Below are 23320 nucleotides of genomic sequence, written 5' to 3' on the forward strand. Positions count from 1 at the left end.
GTGCATCATGTTCTTGAGGGTGGTGTACTAGGTTTTGGATTGCTCATTAATTCAGAGAGAGCTACCAAGCCTTGACTTCCACCAAAGCTAATCTGTCTTAGATAGTGATTCCCCAGTTTCATCTGATTTTTTCCCCTTCTACTTCTCTTTCCACCCTCCCAGTCATTTGGTGGGAATATAGGGAAATTTGAAGGCTGTTGTGCAGGGTAGTTTCTATTCTCTCTCTACCCACCTCTGAAACCTGGGAGACTGACTTTAGTGGACTGTGTCATTGAACAAGTTTTCCCTTTAGCTTCTTGTTGTGCTAGGTCAATGGGAGGCACCAGAAAGAGGTGAGAGTGAGGTTAGAGATTTAGTCACTTGACCCCCAGCTTTCCAGATCACAGAGCTGGCTGTACCCCACTCTTGTTGGGCAGTCACTTCTCATAGCTATGGGTCTCTCTGAGTTCCAGGAACTGGTCCTTTTCATTGCCCTTCAGGTTCAGGGGTGATGTTGGCTCCCTTTGTTGCTAGCCATAGGTGCTTTCCCATCTCTTGTTGGTTCCACTTAGCATTGACCTTATGACTGCAAACTTGTCCTTTATTAAATTCTCCTCAATCCCCTCTGTCTCCTGATAATTTTTTGGCTAGTACAGTACTGGCCACAAAACTATGAATTATAGTAGTAAAGGGAGATCTGCGGTTCCCCATGCATATCATATCTCTTAGGGGTCACCCATCCCATAAGAGACAAAAGCAAGTTCTTGTCTGACTTTTTGTTTTCTTTGCTAAATCATTCTTTGTCCTTGGAGATGATTAACTCTGAGTTATCATTCTTCAAACCTTCTCTTGCCTTCTTCCCAGTCAGTGTAAAACAAAATGGAAAATCCTGCTAATTTTTCCCCTTTCTGGTATGCCATTATCTATGGTTGTGGAAAGAGACTTTTGACCTATAGGGGAATTCTTAGTTTACTCCTCGAAGATGTCTACCTTCCACGTCCAGTATGTGCTTCTTTCAAAGTAGGGAATATCTGAGTACTCTTTCAGAATTTTATCCATTCCTCTTCTTTATAGTACTGCTTCTAAAGGGCAGAATAGGAACAATTTTTGCACAATATATGTATGTGGTTTCTTCAGTTTGAAAATAGCTCATGCATATTTCATTGTTTTTACTTACTGCTGTTTATTAGATTCTGTGATCCTATGTCTCCTTCACTGTATTGCCCCAGAAGTCCATTGTGTGTGTCTGTGTAGAAGAGTGCTACAGGAAGATTAATATGCTGGAAAGATTGGTGGCCAGAAGGAGTGAAAAGACAGACCAATTAGGAGGGTAGGGAATGAGCATGAAAAGAAAAGGATGGATGGAGAGAAGGTTATGAAGTGTTATGGGAGACGAGGAAGGAAGAGTAGTAAGAGTTGATGCTTATGTTTTGAGTTTGGGTGATTGGAAATCAGGAGGAGGAATTGATTTAGGGGCAGGCAATATGTTTATCATTAGATATGCTGATTTTGAGCCCTGATGGTGTAGTGGTTAAGAGCTTAGCTGCTAACCAAAAAGTCAGCAATTTGAATCCACCAGACGCTCCTTGGAAACCCTATGGGGGCAGTTTTACTCTGTCCTTATAGGGTCACTATGAGTTGAAGATGACTCAATGGCAAAGGTTTTGGTTTTTTGATGAAATATTTGGGTACATACAGAAAGCAGCTAGAAATAGTATCAGGAATTTAGGAGAGAATTAGAAGTTAATTAGAGAGATTTTGTCACCATTCACACTGAGCTATCACAGAGGATCAGATTGTCAAATCATAATTACAAATCAGATATCTTACCCAATACCAAGCTTGATTAGTAATTTCAAGACACAAGAAATCAAGAGCCTTAGGTGAAACAGTGATTGTTTGAAACAACTCAGGGCTTCCTAGGTACTTTCTTCCCACATTGGGCATGGGCTGTGCCCCAGAATAAAAGATAAGATCTCTAAATGAGGTTTGCAGATCACTTCACAAAGTGATGAACACTTAGTTATGGAACATCTCCATTATGCAGCTTTTGTGACGTTTTTAGGGGTTGTACCTCACAAATCCGTAGCTTATAGGTTTATTTACCATAGGTAGTCCTGAACTAGGACTACTCTGCTAAGGACATTCCATAGATACGGACTCTTCTCCTATCAAATATTATTAGTCTATTCCAGGAAAGGAGTCCCTGGGTGGTAGAAAAAGTTAACATGTTTAGCTGTTAACTGAACGGTTGGAGGTTTGAGTCTACCCAGAGGCACCTCAGAAGAAAGGCCTGGCAACCTATTTCTGAAAATTCAACCATTGAAAACCTTCTGGAGCGCAATTTTACTCTGACATGCATGGAGTTGCCTCATGTGGCAACTGGTTTTGGGTTATTGCAATAGATCCAGCTATCAGCAGGTTTACAAGGACATTAGGCTAGGCCATCTATCTACCTTCTTTCCCCAGAGTGTCCCCCTGGAAACTGAGAGAGAAATGGACCACAGGCCTTAACACCTTCCTTTCCAGACATGAACTCAGAAATTGAAGTATTTGGAGTAGATGAGACATTTAAAGGAGAAGATCTATACAGAAGATCAGAGGAATCATTTGGGACACAGAAAGAGAAAAAGGAACTAGGAAAAGGAAGAGAGAGAGAATACTCAGAAAAGAAGAATAAATTCAATATGGCTGAGAAGGTTAGTTTCCTTCCAGTATCCAGTACCCCTCTTTTCCTTAGTAAGAAAATGAAACTTTTATTCCAACATATTGTGACCTAGTGTAAAGGTTGCATTTCCCAGACTCCCTTGTGCTAAGGATTGTCATGTGACCAACTATCTACTAGTAAAACTTAACAGGAAATGCATGGGATTTACTTCCCTAAATAAGTGAGAAAGTGCCTTTCTCTTTCCTTTCCATTCTAAAACGCTGCTGTTTAGAACGTGGATGTAAGCACCCCAGCAACCATGTTGGACAATAAAAATAAGGCTTGCACAGTAGGGGTGGTGGACTAGACTGCAGGAAGGGTAATGGGGCCCTGATAGCACTGCGGTGCCCATACCAGCACTGGACTGATTGACTCCAGACTTCTCCTAAGTGAGAGAAAAATTTCCACTTGGTTTAAGTCACTGTTTAGGGGGTCTGTTCTTAGGAGTTATATCAAATCTTAACCGAGCACCCAGAATGGCTTAAGAGCAGTTAGTTCTGTCTGCATTCTATCTTCCCCATCTTTTCAATAGAGGTCTCATTGGGAAAATACACGAATGAGATGTCAGTCCTTACCGTCATAAGAGTCTTAATAAAGAAAATCTAATCTGAACAACTCTGGCTCAGTCTCTACCATACCTATGAGAATATTGTTTGTTTTTGCTTTTTAACCTGACCTCAAACCACAATGTGTGCCTGTGTATCATCTTTACCATGGCAAGTTTTTCTTCTTAAGGGTAAAAATTGCTTATATGTCCTTTTTGGTTACTGTAATCTAGGATAGAATGATGATGAGACGTATTACACTGCCAATTTCAGCTAATTGAGTGTACTTTGCAAGCATGATTTTATTAAATCTTCATAACCCTATAAGATGGGCAGCAATTTTGTTCCTGGAAGTCACTTGTCTAGTAAGTTCAAAACCAGGCTGAAGTTTAATAGCATGAAGTCACTAAACCAAAACCCACTGCCGTTGAGCTGATTTTGATGCCTAGGGTTTCCAAGGCTGTAAATGTTTTTGAAAGCAGACTGCCACATCTTTCTCTTGCAGAGCAGCTGGTGGGTTCGAACCACCAACCTTTTGGTTATCAGCCTAGTCCTTTAACCATGGTGTCACCAGGGCTCCATGAGGTCGCTAGGCTACACTATTCTCTAAGCTTCTAGAGTCTCTTCTACCTTCACTGTTAAAGAGCTAAGGCCAAGGATTGGAAGAAACTTTTGAATGACATCTAGGTGGAACCACCCAATCTGGCTTTTTTCTTTATCTCCTCTATATCTGCTAATATACAGAGGGTTTGAGGATAAGGACTCCACTTTCAAGCTACACAGTAATGAGAATTCAAACTAAGTAGGCAAAGTTTCCAAGTTTTTGCCCTTGTCCCTAAACCTAAAATGTAATAGATAAGGTAGTTGCATCCAATGGAGCTGTCAGCTTCCACACATTGCTGATTTGAAAAGAAATTGTCCACCAAGATAGGAGTTCTGAGGCTGGGAATAGTAGAAAAGTGAGTATTAATGACGGTTTCAAATACACTAGGCTCTCTGAAATGCTTATACCAGAAAGCAAAAATTAATAGATGAATTGCTTAGAGCAGGTTGCAGAAACCCAGGATTACAACAGTTCTCAGTATGAGACACTAGAATGCATTCCTGTAGCTCTCTGACCTTTTTATTTAGGAAATGGGAGGATCAGTGTCTTCCATGAATTTTGAGGAAAAACAGTTACAACTTGAGTACATTTTGTTTTCTCACAGCATTGAAAAATTATGGGACAAAGAAGGTCATCTTCATCTGAACATACACAGAGATTTACAGAATCCTTGAATTAGAACAGGCATTTGAATTTCATTGTCATTCAGTTTGGAACCCATCAAGGAAAATGTCTAACGATTCTCAGTATGGCAGTTTGCAAAACAAGCTATACCTCATTCCAGGTGTTCCTTCTGACATTTCAAAGAACGTTTTGACTGCTAGGGGGTGGGCAGGTCTTCAGATAAAATGTCCTCAAGAGACATTTCAGGGCAGCCATGGTAACATGCAAACCCTGGTTATGTAGTAGTTAGGTGCTACGGCTGCTAACCAAAAGGTCAGCAGTTCAAATCCACCAGGTGCTCCTTGGAAACCCTATGGGGCAGTTCTCACTGCCCTATAGGGTCGCTATGAGTCGGAATCTACTCAATGGTAATGGATTTGGGTTTTTTTGTTTGTTTGTTTATGGTAACATATCATCAAACCAAAGAATTATAGCTCCCCATCTCCTACCTATATTTAGAGTGCAGTGATAGTACATTTGCTAAGTCCTATCTATCCAGATTACAGAAAGAAGTTCTGACAGTGATTCTCTTTCCAAGTATTACTGAGGCTCCCCAGGAAAGTCTATTGTTGTTGTGCATGTGACATTGAGTCGATTCCAACCCATAGCAGCCCTATAGGATAGAGTAGAACTGACCCATAGAGTTTCCAAGGCTGAGATCTTTACAGAAACAGATCATTCACGGAGTGGCTGGTGGGTTTGAATTGCCCACCTTTCGGTTAACATCTAAGTGCTTCAACATCGCACTACCAGGGCTCCTTCAGGAAGGTCTAAGTTTCATGAATTTCCTCTTGGTTTTTGCTCATTGCTTCAGCCGGCTGATCTCACTTCTGCAGGCTACATGAGCTATTGCTGGAGTCTGTAGGCTGTACCCATCCACAAAGGGGGCCCCTCTTCTGGGCCCATAGCTAGCCTGTAGGTTGTGGGGGCTTGTCTGCCTCTGCCTGTGTCCCCCAACAAGGGAGAGAGAGAGAAGTCCTCCCTCCTTCAGTCTAAAGACTGCAAGTATATGCATTTCCCTTGGCAAAATTCCCTCGTCTCTCACCCATTCACTGTCATTTATTAGCATTTCTCAAAATCTGAGTTTTTCTAGTCTTTAAAGGATGCAGCACTTCAGGTAGACCTGTGCTGAGGAAGCCCAATTCCTTCTTTCTTCTAGTGTGAAATAAGGAGCAGTTGGCCCTAATGTGTGTGTGGTCTTGATAATGTGATCTTGAGTGAGTAAATACCTGGGGAGAAATATACACACCTGTACACTTATTTTCAGGGATTGTTCATAATCTACAGTTGGAGAGTGTCTGTGGTCAGGGGAGATGACCTCTACTCATTGTAAGTACAACGCCCCACTAAAGACACACCCAATTACATTATGAATTACATTGCGAAAACTGAATTAACCTCAGTCTGAAGTCAGGTAATGGTGCCTTTATAGTTTTGTTCAGGAACAATGAATGGGATATATCTATCTATAGCTATGTCTTTATCTGTATCTACATATCTTTAGCTGCGTCTATAACTATTGATATGTTTTTTACTTTATATACTATGGTAGGCTAAAATAATGGCCCCCAAAGATGACCAGGTCCTAATTCTTGGAATCTGTGAATATGCTACCTTATATGGAAAAGGAACTTTGTAGATGTGTATGTATGTATCTGTGTATTCCCACATTTTTACTATTTTTAGTGCTCTTCATTCCTTCCTGCATATTCAAGTTGTCATCTGATAGCATTTACATTTAGCCTGAATAACTTCCTGTAGCATTTATGGTAAAGCATATCTTCTGGGAAAGAGTTCTCTTGGTTTTCGTTTATCTGAAAATGCCTTTATTTCACCTTCGCTTTGCAGATTCTTGGTTGACATTTTTTTTCTTTCAACATTTTGGGTATGCTGTTACGATGTCTTCTGACCGCCATTGTTTTTGATGAGAAGTCGGGTGGCCAACTGTTCTGGTTTTCCCAGGACTGAAGGTTTTCCTGGGATGCAGACTTTCAGTGCTGAAAACTAGGAAACTTTCAGGCAAACTGGGGTGTTTGTCACCCTAAGTCACGGCCATTTGAATTATTACCCCCCTGTATGTAATATGTGGAAATCCTGATGGCGTAGTGGTTAGGAGCTATGGGTGCTAACCAAAAGGTTGGCATTTCAAATCCACCAGGTCCTCCTTGGAAACCCTATGGGGCAGTTCCACTCTGTCCTATAGGGTTGCTCTGAGTTGGAATCAACTCTACGGATATGGGTTTTTTTGTTTGTTTTTGTATGTAATATGTAGTTTTTCTTGGCTGTTTCCTATATGTTCTTTTCATCTTTGGCATTTAGCTGCTTGACTATGAAGACTAGAAGTAGTTTTCTTTGTGTTTATTGTGCTTAGTGTTTGGTGAGTTTTTTTTTTTTCTTTTAATATTAAGTTAATGCTTTCCACCAAAGTTGAGAAGTTTTCAGCCATGGTTTTTTAAAAAATATTTTTTCCTCCCTCTTTCTCTTTTCCTTCTGGGATTCCAATTATACATATATTGAACCACTTTTGTTTTCTAAGTCTCTGAGGTTCTGTTCATTTTTCTTCAATTTTGTTTTTCTGTTTTCAAATTAGATGATTTCTAATGATCTGTCCCCAAGTTTGCCAATTCTTTCACCATGGGCAATTACCTGTTAAACCTATCAAGTGCATTTGCCATTTCAGTTATTGCATTTTTTCAGCTATACAATGCCTATTTTTTTAAAAAATGGTTTCCTTTCTCTGTTAAGAATCGTTTTCTTCATCAAGACCATATTTTAGTTTAATTCTTTGAATATATTTTCTTCAATTTTTGAACAAATTTATAACGGTTGCCTTGATGTCTTTGTCTGCTAAATCCAACATCTGGACCCACTCAGAGTCAGATTGTATTGACTGCCTATTTTCCTGAATATGGGTCACACTTCAATGTTTATTTCATGTCTAGCAATTTTGGGTTGAAAACTGGGTGTTATTGATGATATGTTATAGCAACCCTGGGTTATGTTGTGTTCTTTTGAGGATTTTGTTGTCGTTCTATTCAGCGGTTAACTTGCCTGGATTCGTATTACAATTATTGTATCCCCTGTGATATGCATTCATTAAAATCTGCTCAGTTTTTATGGCTTTCTGATACAGTTTTCTTAACTGGCCCCTCTGGGGACCTTTCTTGTACCTGTGTAATTTGGCAATCAGCCAAGAGTTTGGGCAGACATTATACTCAGAGTTTGCAGCTCATCCCCTCTGTAGTTCCTTTGCTCCTGGGGATTTCTCCCTAATTTCTAGTTGCTCTGAAGCCTTGGCCTCTGTCCTGACACCTTACACAGGTAAAGCTTCAGCTTTCTGCTGCCCAAACTGAACACATGTGGGGAATCCACTCAGTCAAAAAAATATATGTACATATCAAACTTAAAAATAGCACCTATTTAGGTCTATCTCTCTAGAGTATATTCTTCTTTGGTCTCTGTTTGCATTTTCACCAAACCCCTTAGAATTTCACCAGTGTATGTGTAGTTTAGCAGTTAGCTTGAGATTTGGGCAGAGTTTATACTTAGATTTTGGCTCTTACTCCTTCCATAGTCTTCTTGCTTCCAGGATTTCATCCCAAATTTCCAGCAGCTTCTGCTGTGACCATGGGGGCTAAGGAATGTCCTCAGGTAAGAAAGCCACAAACCAGTGCTTCTTACCCCTTCCAGTTTGTCTATTCCAAGAGTAAGTTCTCTCCTGTCTTCATCAGTGCCTTTATGGTAGAGTTTTTTGTTTGGTTTTGTTTTTGTCCAGATTTTACCATTATGACCTGTGGGAAGGTTCACATGGCCACTTTCCTCTGCCACCATTACCAGAAGTTTCCTTAGTACAAGGCATTTGACTGGGCCTTTTCGAGGTATGGATGTTTTGATGTGGACTGCCAGAAGAAATCTGTCTTGGAAGAAGTACAGCCAGAATGCTCCTCAGAAGCGAGAATGGTGAGAACTTGTCTCACTTACTTTGGATGTTTTCTCAGGAGGGACCAGTCCCTGAAGAAGGACATAATGTTTGGAAAAGTAGAGGGTAAGGAAAAAGAGGAAAATCCTCAGTGAGATGGATTGACACAGTGGCTGCAACAATGGGCTCAAACATAGCAACAATTGTGTGGATGGAGCAGGACCAGGCAGTGATTTGTTCTGCTGTACATAGGATCATTATGAGTCAGAACTGACTTGAGGGCACCTAACAACAACAACAACAATATTGGTACAAGAGTGTAGTGAGGCATTTTGTGGAAGTTAGACTATCAGCATTTACACATTGACACTGCATATGTCACATTATCAATTCAGAAAGAGTCATTGAAACAACCTGCTCATTCTCCAAGAATGTGTTTTGTATGGGTTACTTTCTAGAGTCTCTTATTATTTCTTAAAGTTACAATGGTCATCCTTTACTTTTAATTATTAGATTTTTCTGCATAAAAATGATTCTTGGTTTGTTTTCCATTTAATTATCTGGAGGAAGAATAACACTACTTTCGTGGGCCTCCTGATTATACTGTTTTTATTTGTTTGGATATGTAATGATATGCTATTTCACATGCTATGTACTTGGATATAAAAAAAAAATACAGAAGCTTAATTTTATTATTTTCTATGTTTTATATTAACCTCTATTTCAATTTCCTGTTTTGCCTTAGGGTTTTAAATGTAATATAGCTAATTCTAGATTTTCACTTAATTTTAGGTTTACACTCAGTCACGAAGGCTCTCCCTCTTCTCCTTCCTTCTCCTCTAGGGGAGAGGAGGAGGCTGATCCTTGTCAGCCTCCACTGTGATGTAACTCATCCATCAGATCACTGTCTCAGTTGGTTTTCCTGTGTCTTTACCCCTTCACCTGGGCACCTATGTTTCACATGTCCCCATCCCACCTAGACTCTGTTTTGCAGTACTTGTTAATCCCCATGGCTGTATCCCCTTATACCAAATTCAAGGCCCCTTCATTGCTGACTTTATCTCAGTGAATCTCTGCCTGCTCACAGCCACATGGCAAAAGGGTTTGCCTGCTCCCCTCACCCTTGGGGTACAAGGGGACTGATCTTATGAGATCACTTCAAGCCCTTATGCCTAGAGACTGCTTTGTGTAACCATCTTTGTTCCATTCCCACTTCCCTGGCAATGTAAGAACTCTGTGGGGCTGGCTCTCAGGGCTTCAGATGGGAATCATGGCTTAGATTTCCTGTGTTCTAAGTTCCCTAAGGTACCTGAACTCTTCATCCTTTCTCCTATCCTTACTTGCCTTGAGGATGGGCTCAGGATTTCCTTTTAGAGTCTGTTAAACATCTAATCTTATGGCTCTCTCTTCTTTCCAACTCTCCTTTCCCTAGTCCAGAAAATTATAATTTATCTGTCCTCCTTGAAGTGGAAAAATATTGAAACATTAGATATAAATATTTTTTCAAACCTATTGGAATTGAAGAACAATTTTGCCTGTTTTTGGATTTTTTGTGTGAATTCCTTTCACTGAAGTGGAAGAGCTCAAGGTCTAATTTGTTGGGAGGATTGTAGAGCATATAATAGTATGAAATGGATACTTTATTGCATTTTTTCTGATTATTAAAGGAATACATAGCTATAAAAACCTCAATATAGATATAAATTAAAAAGTAAATAACTCCCTCCCCTCTGCAAAATGGAGTGAGCATTAGGGATGGAATAAGTGCCCAGGAATGTACACAGTCTTTGACAATAAAAACAGTGATTATTTTGATATTGTGGTGCAATGGTTAAAGCACTCAGCTGCTAACCAGAAGGTCAGCAGTTCGAACGCACCAGCCACTTCACTGGAGCATTATGTGGCAGCCTGCTTCTGTCAAGATTTCCAGCTTTGTAAACTTATAGGGCAATTATACTCTGTCCTATAGGGTCACTATGAGTTGAAATCAACTCAACAGCAATTTCTTTTTTTAATATCAAACTGGCTGCATCAAAATGTACTGCTTTATCTGCAGCAAAGCCAGAATAATCCGTCTAAAATGCAGTTACCAATATATAACTTCCTTCCATGTTTACAACTTCTTGATGAATTCTCAATGTCTTTTGTATAAAATTCAAACTCCTAAAAATGTTCTACAAGTTTCTTTTGTTAGTTTTAGTTTTAATTTTGTTTTTAATGAGCTGTTCTCTGTCCTTATTTTTTGAAACTCCTCACCTAGAACTCAATTATCTATCCTTATGAAAAAGTCTCTGTTCTTTTCCAGGGCTTCATTACAAGTTGTTCCACACCATCTGGCTACCTTCTCCCATTCACAACTTAGATGCCCCTTTCTTCTGGAAGTTTTTCTTGATTTCTATGTAAGAGTTTATTTGAAAAATAGTCGTATTAACTGGTCATCCTTGTAGGCAAATGGACATTATTCTGTCACTGACAGCGTGTACTTTAGGATAGATCTTGAAATGTTCTTTTTTGACAATGAGTGTGACACTGATTTTCTTCAATTTGTCGTTCCCAGCATAGTAGACCATGTGATTGTCCTATTCAAAAAGGCCAATACCAGTCCATTTCAGCTCACTAATGCCTTGGTTATCAATCTGTATGAGTTTCATTTAATTTTCGATGATTTCCAATTTTCCTAGATTCATATTTTGTACATTCCATGTTGCAATTATTAATGGATGTTTGCAGATGTTTCTTCTCATTTTGAGTCATACCACATTAGCAAATGAATGTCCTGAAAACTTGACTCCACCCACATCATTAAAGTCTACTCTACTTTGAGGAGGCAGCTCTTTCCCAGTTTTATTTTGAGTGCCTGCCAACCAGAGGGGCTCATCTTCCAGCAGTATATCAGACAATGTTCTGCTGCTATTCATAAGGTTTTCACTGGTCAATTTTTTCGGAAGTAGACTACCAGGTCCTTCTTCCTAGTCTCTCTGGAAGCTCCACTGAAACCTGTCCACCATGGGTGACCCTTCTGATATTTGAAATACAGGTGGCATATCTTCCAGCATCACAGCAACACACAAGCCACCACAGTGCGACAAACTGACAGACAAGTGTTGCAAAGAATGGGAATTCCAGAACACTTAATTGTGCTCATGAGGAACCTGTGCATAGCTCAAGAGGCAGTCTTTCAAATGAACATGGGGATACTGCGTGGTTTAAAATCAGGAAAGGTGTGCATCAGGGTTGTATAATTTCACCATACTTATTCAATCTCTTCTGAGCAAATAATCTGAGAAGCTGGACTGTATGAAGAAGAATGCAGCATCAGGGTTGGAGGAAGACTCGTTAACAGCCTGCTATATATAGATGACTCAACCTTAAAAAAAAAAAGTTAAGAGGATTTGAAACATTTATTGATGAAGATCAAAGCCCACAGCCTTCAATATGGATTACACTTTAACATAAAGAAAACAAAACTCCTCACAACTGGACCCATAAACAACATCATGACAAATGGAGAAAATATTGACGTTGTCAAGGATTTCATTTTACTTGGATCCACAATCAATGCCCATGAAAGTGGCAGTCGAGAAATCAAACGACCTATTATGTTGGGCAAATCTGCTGCAAAAGACCTCTTTAAAGTGTTAAAAAGCAAAGATATTGCTTTGAGAACTAAGATGCCCCTGACCCAAGCCATCGTATTTTCAATCGTCTCATATGCATGTGAAAGCTGAGCAATGAATAAGGAAGACCAAAGAAGAATTGATGCCTTTGAATTATGGTGCCGGTGAAGAATATTCAATATACTATGGATTGCCAGAAGAATGAACAAATCTGTCCTGGAATAAGTACAGCCAGAATATTCCTTATAAGTGAGTATGGGGAGGGTTTATCTCATGTACTTTAGACATGTTATCAGGAGGGATCAGTCCCTGGAAAAGGACATCATGCTTGGTAAAGTAGAGGGTCAGTGAAAAAGAGGAAGACCCTCAACGTGATGGATTGACACAGTGGTTACAACAATAGGTTCAAACTTAACAACAATTGTGAGGATGGGGCAGAACCGGGCAGTGTTAAATTCTGTTGTACATAGGGATCCTATGAATCAGAACTGACCCAAGGACACCTAACAACAACAACAACATGAATGCATTAGAGTCCCTAGGTGGTGCAAACTTCTACCACACTCGGCTGGTAACCAACGGGTTGATGGTTCACGTTTACCAAGAGGTACCTTGGAAAAAAGCTATGGTGATCTGTTTCCAACAAATCAGCCATTGAAAACCCTGTGAAGCAAGGTTCTATTCTCACACACAGGTGTCACCATGAGTAAGAATCAACTTGATGGCAACTAGTAGTGGTATAGCTGGGTTTGCCACCCTACCTAATTGCTTCTATAGTACCCTGTGCTTCCGCCATCATCCTTCAGTTTAATCTAACTGCCCATTTTTAATTGTTCGACTTCCCTAATCTCCATATGGGCTGAGACCGTGCATGTCCTCAGTGTCCAGCATCCAGCTCAGAGCCCAACATCTATTTGATTAATAGATGGAATTCATTTCCCTTCATTGCTTCTTCTTCATTTATTCAAGATGCTAAACTCTCCTTATGATTTCTGGCTTTTGTCCACCCTAGAGGGTTTAAGTTTCATCCTCTCTCCCTTAGACCTGCTTCTAGCATCTCCTTGCAGAGGCTCCAGTGTAGATCTTGCTGCCCTTCTCAATTCTAAATCTGACTCTGCACTCCCTCTGCTGTTGGATTGCAGTCTCCAGCTGCTGGCACTGCACTGTCCAGCAGAAGATCCCTGCCAAATCCTTCCTTGTGGGACATGGTGTTTTTGGGGAATGAGGTTATTTTTTATGGTAAGATGAAATATTTGGATTACTAGTGAGTTTCTCTTATTTATTCTCTCTTTTACTTTCTATTAAAATGAAGATATTCTGTAAGAGTTGACAGCCTAACTGCTCTTCTTGGAAAGTTCTCCTTCACAGTCTAAAGAAAACCCATCCTTTTTCACGACTTCGTGGCTTGGAGCTGAGAGAAACCTGCACAGCTGTGCAAAGGTGGATCAGCATTTCTGATGGCTTTTCTTTCTAAAGCATTCTCTCTGAACCCTGGGTTGAGAATCACTGTCCTGGAGAATTTAGCTCATTTGAAACTGAGAATGTTGCTCTCTTTGGTGTGCTCCCAGTGGAAGCCATTTTATTTATGCAGATAACAAGCAGAGGCAGCCCGCTGGCTTGTTTACATACTTAGCTAACAGAAGTGCTGTGTAGCTATCCTTCCTTGCCTGAGGCTCTTACAGAGGGAGATATCTCTGGGGCTCACAGAAGAAATGTCAGGCACACTATTCAGCCAGACATTATGTTTGCAGTTGCCCCCTCCAGGGCTTATGGGTGTAACAAAAATGAAATCAATTCCCTTTGCTTTGTACAAACTTGGACTTTATTATTTTGCAAATTGAAATTTAGGAATTTTGTAAAACAATCATTGCACTTGGCATCACTATTTTTACCGTCCAACATTATTCATTCGTTATTTACTTAACAAATGTCTATTTAATGCTTACTAGGGAGTATTTTTTTTTTTTTTTTTTTTTTAGGGAGTACTGGGTGGTGCAAATGGTTAACACACTTGACTGCTAACCAAAAGCTTGGAAGTCCGAGTCTACCCAGAGGCAACTTGGAAGAAAGGCCTGATGATCTATTTCCAAGAAATTAACATTAAGAACCCTATGGGGGACAGTTCTACTCTGGCATACATGGGTTCGCCATGAGTCAGAACTGACTTGATGACAACTGGTAAGTACCAGTATTATGTAGATGTTGGGTATTCGGCAGTGAACAAGACAAAGTTCCAGCCCTCATGGAGTTTACATCTTAAATCAATCACTCAATCACACAAGAGCACACACATATAATATCATTTCTGGTCTTTTAAAAAAAGCAGAGCAGAGTAAGGGACCAGGAATTAACAATAGCGGTATGAGACAAAGGGGAATGATGGTGGTTTAAATTGGGAGGTCAGTGATGTCTTCTTGAAGGCCAAGATGAAAAATCCAGCCCTGAGGCAGGAGCAAGCTTTCTGAGATGAGGAACAGCAAGAGGCCAGTGTGGCTAGAGTGAGAAAGGAGGCAAATGGCTGAAACTGACACTGGAGACATGGCCATGTACCAGACCACACAGGACCTTCCAGTTCATGGTAACAAGTGTGAATTTTATTTCAAGTGTGAGTGGAGTTTGCTGGAGACTTATAAACAAGGAAATGATGTGACTGTAAATTTGGATGTAAACTAATCACTCTGCCCATTTCAAGGAGCATAGTCTAATGGACTAGGCCAAGTTTGGAAGCTAAAAGACCAGCTGCAAAATTCTGACTTGCTTTATTTTCTGGAAGACCTCCATTCCATTGAGTTTTTCACTTCTGTTTCCATATTTTTAATTATTAAAAGTCTTTGGGCTCTGTCATAGTCATCCAGTGCTGTTATAACAGAAAAACTTCACTTGGATGACCTTAACAAACAGAAATTTATTCTCTCAGAGTGTAGGAGGCTAGCAGTCCAAAGTCAGGGTGCCAGCTCCAGGGGAAGGCTTTCTCTCTGTCAGCTCTGAGGGAAGGTGCTTGTCATTAATCTTCCCCTGGGTCTAGGAATTTTTCAACTCAGGGACTGAAGATACAAAGGACACGCTCCACTCCTGGCTCTTCTTTCTTGGTGGTAGGTGACTCCTCTCCTCTCTGCTTGCTTCTGTCTTTTATATCTCAGAAGAAATTGACTCAAGATACAATCTAATCCTGTAGATTAGATCCTGCCTCATTAACATACCTGTCTCTAATCCTGCCTTATTAACATCATAAAAAAATCATAGATGTTAGGATTTACAACACATAGGGTAATTACATCAGGTTACAAAATTGTGGACAGCCACACAATACTGGGAATCATGGCCTAGCCAAATTGACACATATTTTGGGAGGACACAATTCAATCCATAACAGATTCCCTGAATATTCCAATTTCATAGCATTCTTTTCTTGTTTCTTAGTTTCATGTTCTTCTTTTTGAGAATATTATTATTCCTTTTTGAAGTTCTCTTTTCTCTCAATTGTCCCCTTGCTAACAAGTGTGTTTTATTTTATTTATTATTATTTTTTAGGCACTATAGCTTAGTGATTAAAAGCATAGACTCAAGACAGAGTGCCTGAGTTCAAATAACACCCCCCCCACCACACACACACTAGCTTGGGTAAGTTACTTGTTCCCTCTATGCCTCAGTTTCTTAATCTTTACGATGGGCATAATGACAGCACTTATATCAAGTGGAGATTGTGAAGATTAAATTAGAACAGTGCGTAGCTCACAGTAAGCCCTCAATAAGGATTGTTGTTTTGTGCTGTCAAGTCAATTCCAACTCACAGTGACCATAAGGTTTCTTGGCTAAAATCTTTACAGGAGCAGAACATCAGGTCTTTTCTCCTGCGGAGCCACTGGCGGGTTCAAACCAGCCGGCCTTTCAGTTAGCAGCTGAGAGCTTAAGCTTTGCACCCCGGGGGCTCCTTCGATAAGGATTAGCTCTTTTCTTTTCTTTCTTTCTTTGAGGGGGGGGCGCTATCTGTTATGTTAGATGTTTCCTTCAACTATCTGACTATTCTCTGCTCTCTGATCATATTTAAGAAGGGCTTAGTAATAGGCTATCTGGGAGATCTGTGCACTTGAGTAACGCTTGTCCACTGTGGGCATGATTGTAGGGATCCTGGCTGGGCTGTAAATTCTTTGGGAACAAGAACGTCCATATCTCGAAGTCTTTTCTCTTGGGCTGGTCAGAGTTTCAAAGAAGGATTTCCCAGCCTCCTGCCTGAAGGGCAGAGGCTAGGCTGTCTTTGGTTCTCAACATCCAGGTTATAAACTTACATATCATCCCTTTGTTTTCAAATAGTACCCCTTCCATTAACTGTGCTTTGTGCCCCAATCTAGAGTCTCTCTCTTTAATTCTATTCAAAGAATGACCTTCCAGTCTTCTCTTGGGTGGGTTGGAGTCTCCTTTTTTAGAATTTCTTTCTAACTCCCTGTTTTCAGTGTCATCTTTGCCCTCACTTCCAAAGACCTTAGGTCTTATGAAGTCCTAGGCTTTTGAGGGGCTCAGCAGTGCAAACGTTGGGATTTCTCAGCTTCCCTCACTGATTTTTGGGATTTAGTTTTTTTGGACGCCTAAGTCCATCTGCTTTTCAGCTTCCAAATTTTATTGCCATTTCTCCTCTACTGTGTGTTTTTTCTTTGTTAAAGAAATCTCTTTCAGTTGTTTTCATGGGGATTTAGGAGGGAGCAGACACATGTGAGCATCTAATACGTCATTTGTCACTAACGGTTCAGCCCCTTATTTTAAAGATTTGAAGCCTGAGGCCCAGGAGGCTGCAGAGCCGGTTGGGGACAAAATGGAGATGGAATAAAGACCTCTGATTTGTGGTCAAATGCTCCTTCATCCTGATTCTCAACAATCTCAGGAGACCTGGGTTGACAAATCTGAGCAGATTTTCTTCCTTATCTCAATGGCCAAGTGCAAGGAGTCTACTCTGGCTCTCAGCCTGGCACTAAAGCCCCAGAGAGCTCATAGAACTGTGATTCTTCATCTTCACCATCTTCTCTCCGAAGAAACTGTCATCTGTACTTTGAAGAGGGATCTGAGTTTCTTATTTTCCCTCACACGAGGCTAATACCTGAGGGAGGCTCCTCGTTCTAATAAGTCTATTTTCGTAAAACCAGTTGCTGTGGACTTGACCTTGACTCATGGAGACCCCATGTGTGTCAGAATAGATTTTTCAGAAGTAGATCACCAGACCTTTCTTCCAGGGCATCTCTGGGTAGACTTGAACCTCCAACCTTTCTGTTAGCAGGCAAGTGAATTAACCATTTGCATCATCCAGGGACTCCTATTTTCGTAAGGAAAATGAAATTCCCCTGTATTTTCTAATAACATTTTTTTTTTTCCCCTCACAAGAAAAAACACAACCAAATTATGAGTCTATGTGTATAAGACAAAGCAATGAGATAATACAGGGGCTAGGTTGGGGGAAATGATGTCGGTGAAAACCCAACCAGGGCCAGGATCAAACAGAGCCAGTTGAGAGGAGAAGGTGAACGTTATAGCAGAAGCATCTTGGGTGGGTTGGGGGAGGAGAAACTATTTGAAAGGTTTATCCACTGAAATCTTTCTAATATTTTGGTTGTGGATATCCTAATATGAAAGAGAAGGCCCTGTAATAAAAGATGTCAGAAGTCTGTACTTCAGAACAATACTTTGGTCTTGCCAGCCCACCTGGGACATGACCGTGGCTGGACCCATCCCTGACACAGGATGAACTGCAAGAAACCAGCTTTCCAATGGATCTGGGCCTCCATTTTAGCAACCGTAGCCGACTTCCCCCACCTAGGTTTTACCCTTGGTACCCAGTCTCTGTGTGGGCACTCCCAATTTGAAGAGCATCTCTAAGAACTTTGAAGACTTATAAATCAGACCACATTAGAGATGGAGGGGACCTTAGTAATTACTTAATCTGAACTTTCTGTGTTCTAGAAAAGGTAATTCAGCTCAAGGCATTTGTTTAAGATTGCATAACTAACTGGTAGTAAGTGTCTAGAAAAATTTTATTCCCCTTCAGACAGGGTTGTGATGGAAGTTAAAAGTCATTAATTCACACATTCCTTCCAAAAGTATTTATTTTAGGCCTACTATGTGGTGCAATGGTTAAGTGCTCAGCTGCTAATGGAAGGGTCAGCAATTGGAACCCACCAGCCACTCTGAAGGAAAAAGATGTGACAGCCTGTTTCAGTAGAGATTTACAGCCTTGGAAAGACTATGGGGCAGTTCTCCTCTGTCCTATAAGGTCGCTATGAGCTGGAATTGACTTGACGACAATGGGTTTGGTTTTTGGTTTATGTAGCACCACTACGTATCTGTGATGGCAAAAGCTATGTCACTGGTATTTCAAATAGCAGCAAGGTCACCAGCTGAGTGTGTTAATGGTTTGCACCACCCAAGGATGCCTCCTGGAGTACAACAACACACAATTACTATGTATTTGCTAACTTTCATGTGCAGTCCTTATAAATGGCTTGGAAGAAGTTAGAAAATATTACTTATTCATATTATTCATTTATTAAAAATATTGATTGAGCTCTTATGTTATGCTTATTAGTTTAATGAAGCCTTGCCTGGGCTGTTTGAAGAAAACCACATATCCATTATCTCTTAACTACCAGGAAGAGCAAAAATCAATAATTAGGAGAAAATTGTTTTAAGTGAAATTTTATACTCAAATCAACTTTGTAACCATTTCTGAAATTGACATCACATTCTAAAAAAGGGACTTGATAGTTCTTGTAAGGAGCTCTGGTGGCACAGTGGTTAAAACACTCTGCTCACTGAAAGGCTGGCAGTTTGAAACCAACAGCTGCTTCTCAGAAGAAAGATGTGACAGTCCGCTTCTGAAAGATTACAGCCTAGGAAATCCTACAAGACAGTTCTACTCTGTTCCGTAGGGTTGCTATAAGTCAGAATTGACTTCTTGTGTAAAATGTAAATCAGGTATGAAAATTAAGTGGTTATCAATAACACTTCTAGGAAGCGATTTCCACTGAAGGGATCATTTGCTTTGCATTTTGGGTCACTGCTGAGTTCAAAGCTTGGGAAATTTTGATGTTGTTAGTTGCCATTTAGTCTGCTCTGATATGTGCAGCCTTGTGTGTAATAGAACTAAATGTTGCCTGGTCCTGCACCATCTTCATGATGTTGGCATGTTTGAGTCCATTATTGAGGCTATTGTTTCAACCTATAGTTTGAGTGCCTTACAACTTAAGGGATTCATCTTCCAGCACTATATTGGACAATGTTCTATATAGATTTTCTTTGACTGATTTTCAGAAGTAGATTGCCAAGCCTCTCTTACTAGTCTGCTTTGTCTGGAAGCTCTGCTGAAACCTGTCCACCATGGGGTCACTATGAGTCAGAATCGACTCAATGGCAACTGGTTTGGTTTTTGAGAAGTTCAGGTTATGAAAACTCCTCAATTCCACCTGACTTGCAATGCAGAGTTTCAGGGCTGGAAGTGAGCTTCGGGGTCATCTGGTTCAATCCTCTCATTTTATAATTGAAGAAATACTGATACAGGGAGAAAATACCTCTCATCTGTCAGTTTGTTGTAGTGTGGTAGCTTATGTGTTGCTGTGATGCTGGAAGCTATGCCACCGATATTTCAAAAACCAGCAGGGTCACCCATGGTGGATAAGTTTCAGAGGAGTTTCCAGACTAAAACAGACTAGGAGGAAGGATCTGGCAATCTACTTCCAAAACAAATTGGCCAGTGAAAGCCTTTTGAACAGCAGTGGATCATTGTCTGATACAGTACTGGAAGACGAGCCCCTCAGATTGGAAGGCACTCAAAATATGACTGGGGAAGAGTTGCCTCCTCAAAGTAGAGTTGACCTTAATGATGTGATGGTGTCAAGCTTTAGGGACCTTCATTTGGTGAGGTGGCATGACTCAAAATGAGAAGAAATAGCTGCAAACATCCATTAATAATTGGAACATAGAATGTATGAAGGATGAATTTAGGAAAATTAGAAGTCATCGAAAATGAAATGGAACACATAAAGATTAATATCTTAGGCATTAGTCAGCTGAAATGGACTATTATTGGCCATTTTGAATCAGAAAATCATATGGTCTCTGTCTTGGTCATCTAGTGCTGCTATAAGAGAAATACCACAAGTAGATGGCTTTAACAAAGAGACATTTATTCGCTCACAGTCAAGTAGGCTAAAAGTCCAAATTCAGGGCGCTATCTCCAGGGGAAGGCTTTCTTCTCTCTGTTGACTCTGGAGGAAGATCTTTGTCATCCATCATCCCGTGGTCTGTGCAGGAACCATAGGTCCAAAGGATGTGCTGTGCTTCTGGCACTGCTTTCTTGATGATATGAGGTCCCCACTCCCTGCTTGCTTCCCTTTTCTTTTATCTCTTGTAAGACAAAACGTGGTGCAAGCCACACTCCAGTGAAACTCACTTTACGTTGGATCAAGGAAGTGACCTTAGTAAGGGTGTTATAATCCCACCCTAATCCTCTTTAATATAAAGTTACAGTCACAAAATGGAGGACAACCACACAGTACTGGGACTCATGGCCTAACCAAGTTGACAATTTGAGGGACACAATTCAATCCATGACAGTCTCCTATGCTGAAAATGACAAATTGAAGAGGAATGGCATTGCACTCATTGTAAAAGAGAACATTTCAAGATCTATCCTGAAGTATAACACGGTCAGTGATAGGATAATATCAATACACCTACAAGGAAGACCAGCTAATTCGACTATTATTCAAATTTACACGCTAACAACTAATGCCAAAGATTAAGAAATTGAAGATTTTTATCAACTTCTGTAGTTTGAAATTGATCAAACATGCAATCAAGGTGCATTGATAATTACTGATGACTGGAATGCAAAAGTTGGAAACAAAGAAGAAGGATCGATGGTTGGAAGACATGGTCTTGGTGAAGGACAAACACCAGAGATCACAGGATAGAATTTTGCAAGACCAACTACTTGTTCATTGCAAATACCTTTTTTCAACAAAGTAAATGTCATTTATACACGTGGACTTCAACAGGTGGAATACACAGGAATGAAATCCCCTTGTTGTTGTTAGGTGCCATCAAGTCGGTCCCGACTCATAGCAATCCTATGCACAACAGAGGGAAACACTGCCCAGTCCTGCGCCATCTTCACAGTCGTTGTTATGCTTGAGCCCATTATTGCGGCCACTGTGTCAAACCATTTCATCGAGGGTCTTCCTTTTTTCCATTGATCCTCTACTTTACCAAGCATGATGTCCTTCTCCAGGAACTCATCCCTCCTGATAACATGTCCAAAGTACGTGAGGTGAAGTCTTGCCAACCTTGCTTTAAGGAGCATTCTGGCTGTGTGTCTTCCAAGACAGATTTGTTCATACTTCTGGCAACCCATAGTTTATTCAATATTCTTTGCCAACACCGTAATTCAAAGGCATCAATTCTTCTTGGTCTTCTTTATTCATTGCCTAGCCTTCACATGCATATGTGATGATTGAAAATACCATGGCTTCGTGAGGCACATCTTAGTATTCCAGGTGACATCTTTGTTTTTTAACACTTTAGAGAGGTCTTTTGCAGCAGATTTGCCTAACGCAATGTGTTATTTGATTTCTTAACTGCTGCTTCCATGGGTGTTGATTATGGATCCAAGTAAAACGAAGTCCTTGACAATTTCAATCTTTTCTCCGTTTATTGTGATGTTGCTTATTGGTCCAGTTGTGGGGCTTTTTGTTTTCTTTGTGTTGAGGTGTAATCCATTCTGACGGCTGTGGTCTTTGATCTTCAAGTGCTTCAAGTCCTGTTCACTTTCAGCAAGCAAGATTATATCATCTGTATATTACAGGTTGTTAATGAGTCTTACTCCAGTCTTGATTCCGTGTTCTTCATGTCCAAGTCTGGGATTATTTGCTCAGCATACAGATTGAATAAGTATGCTGAAAGGATAAAACCCTGAGGCACACCGTTCCTGACTTTAAACCATGCAGTATTCCCCCTTGTTCTGTTTGAATGACTGCCTCTTGATCTATGTGCATGATCCTTATGAGCACAATTAAGGGTTCTGGAATTCCCATTATTTGAAATGTTATCCATAATTTGCTGTAATCCACACAGTCGAATGCCTTTGCATAGTCAATGAAACACAGGTAAACATCTTTCTGGTATTCTCTGCTTTCAGCCTGGATCTGACATCAGCAATGATATCCCTGGTTCCTCATCCTTTTCTGAATCTGGTATGAATTTTGGCAATTTCCTGTTGATGTACTGCTGCAACTACTTTTGAATGATCTTCAGTGAAATTTTATTTGTGTGTGATATTAATGATATTGTTTGATAATTTCTGCATTTGGTTAGATCACCTTTCTTTGGAACAGGCATAAATATGGCTCTCTTCCAGTCAGTTGGCCAGGTAGCTGTCTTCTAAATTTCTTGGCATAGAGGAACGTGCACTTCTAGTGCTGCATCTGTTTGTTGAAACACCTCAATTGGCATTCCAACATTTCTGGTGGGATAGCTTCCAGCATCACAGCAACACATAAGCCTCCACAGTATGACAAACTAACAGACATGTGGGGGCTTCGTTATTTACTGCTGCTAAAATCCACTACATCTGTGGAAAAAGATGATGGAAAAGCTCAATATCATGAATCAGAAGTAGGCCAGGGGCTGACAGTGGAACAGACCATTAATTACTCCTATGCAAGTTCAAGTTGAAGCTCAAGAAAATTAGAACAAGTTCATGAGAGCCAAAGTACTATCCCACCTGAATTTAGAGACCATCTCAAGTATAGATTTCACACATTGAATACTAATGACCAAAGACCAGACAAGCAGTCATTAAAAAGACAGGAAAAAAAAAAAAAGACCAAAACAGATGTCAGAGCAGACTCTGAAAGTTAGTCTTGAATGTAGAATAGCTAAAGTGAATGGAAGAAATGATCATGTAAACAGATGAACAGAAGATTTCAAAGGGCAGCTCAAGAAGATAAAGTAAAATATTATATTGAAATACGCAAAGACCTGGAGATGGAAAATCCAAAGGGAAGAAAATGTACAGTATTTTTGAAGCTGAAAGAGGTGAAGAAAAAATTCAAGCCTCAAGTTGCAATACTGAAGGATTCTATAGGCAAGATATTGAATGAAGCAGGAAGCATCAAAAGAAGATGGAAAGAATACACAGAGTCACTGTACTAAAAAGAATTGGTAGGCTTTCAATCATTTCATGAGCTAGCTTATGATCAAAATTGGATGATACTTAAGGAAGAAGTCCAAGCTGCACTGAGGGCA

The sequence above is a fragment of the Loxodonta africana genome, chromosome 15 (genome assembly GCF_030014295.1).
Source record: "Loxodonta africana isolate mLoxAfr1 chromosome 15, mLoxAfr1.hap2, whole genome shotgun sequence".
In the NCBI taxonomy this organism is placed as follows: domain Eukaryota; kingdom Metazoa; phylum Chordata; class Mammalia; order Proboscidea; family Elephantidae; genus Loxodonta; species Loxodonta africana.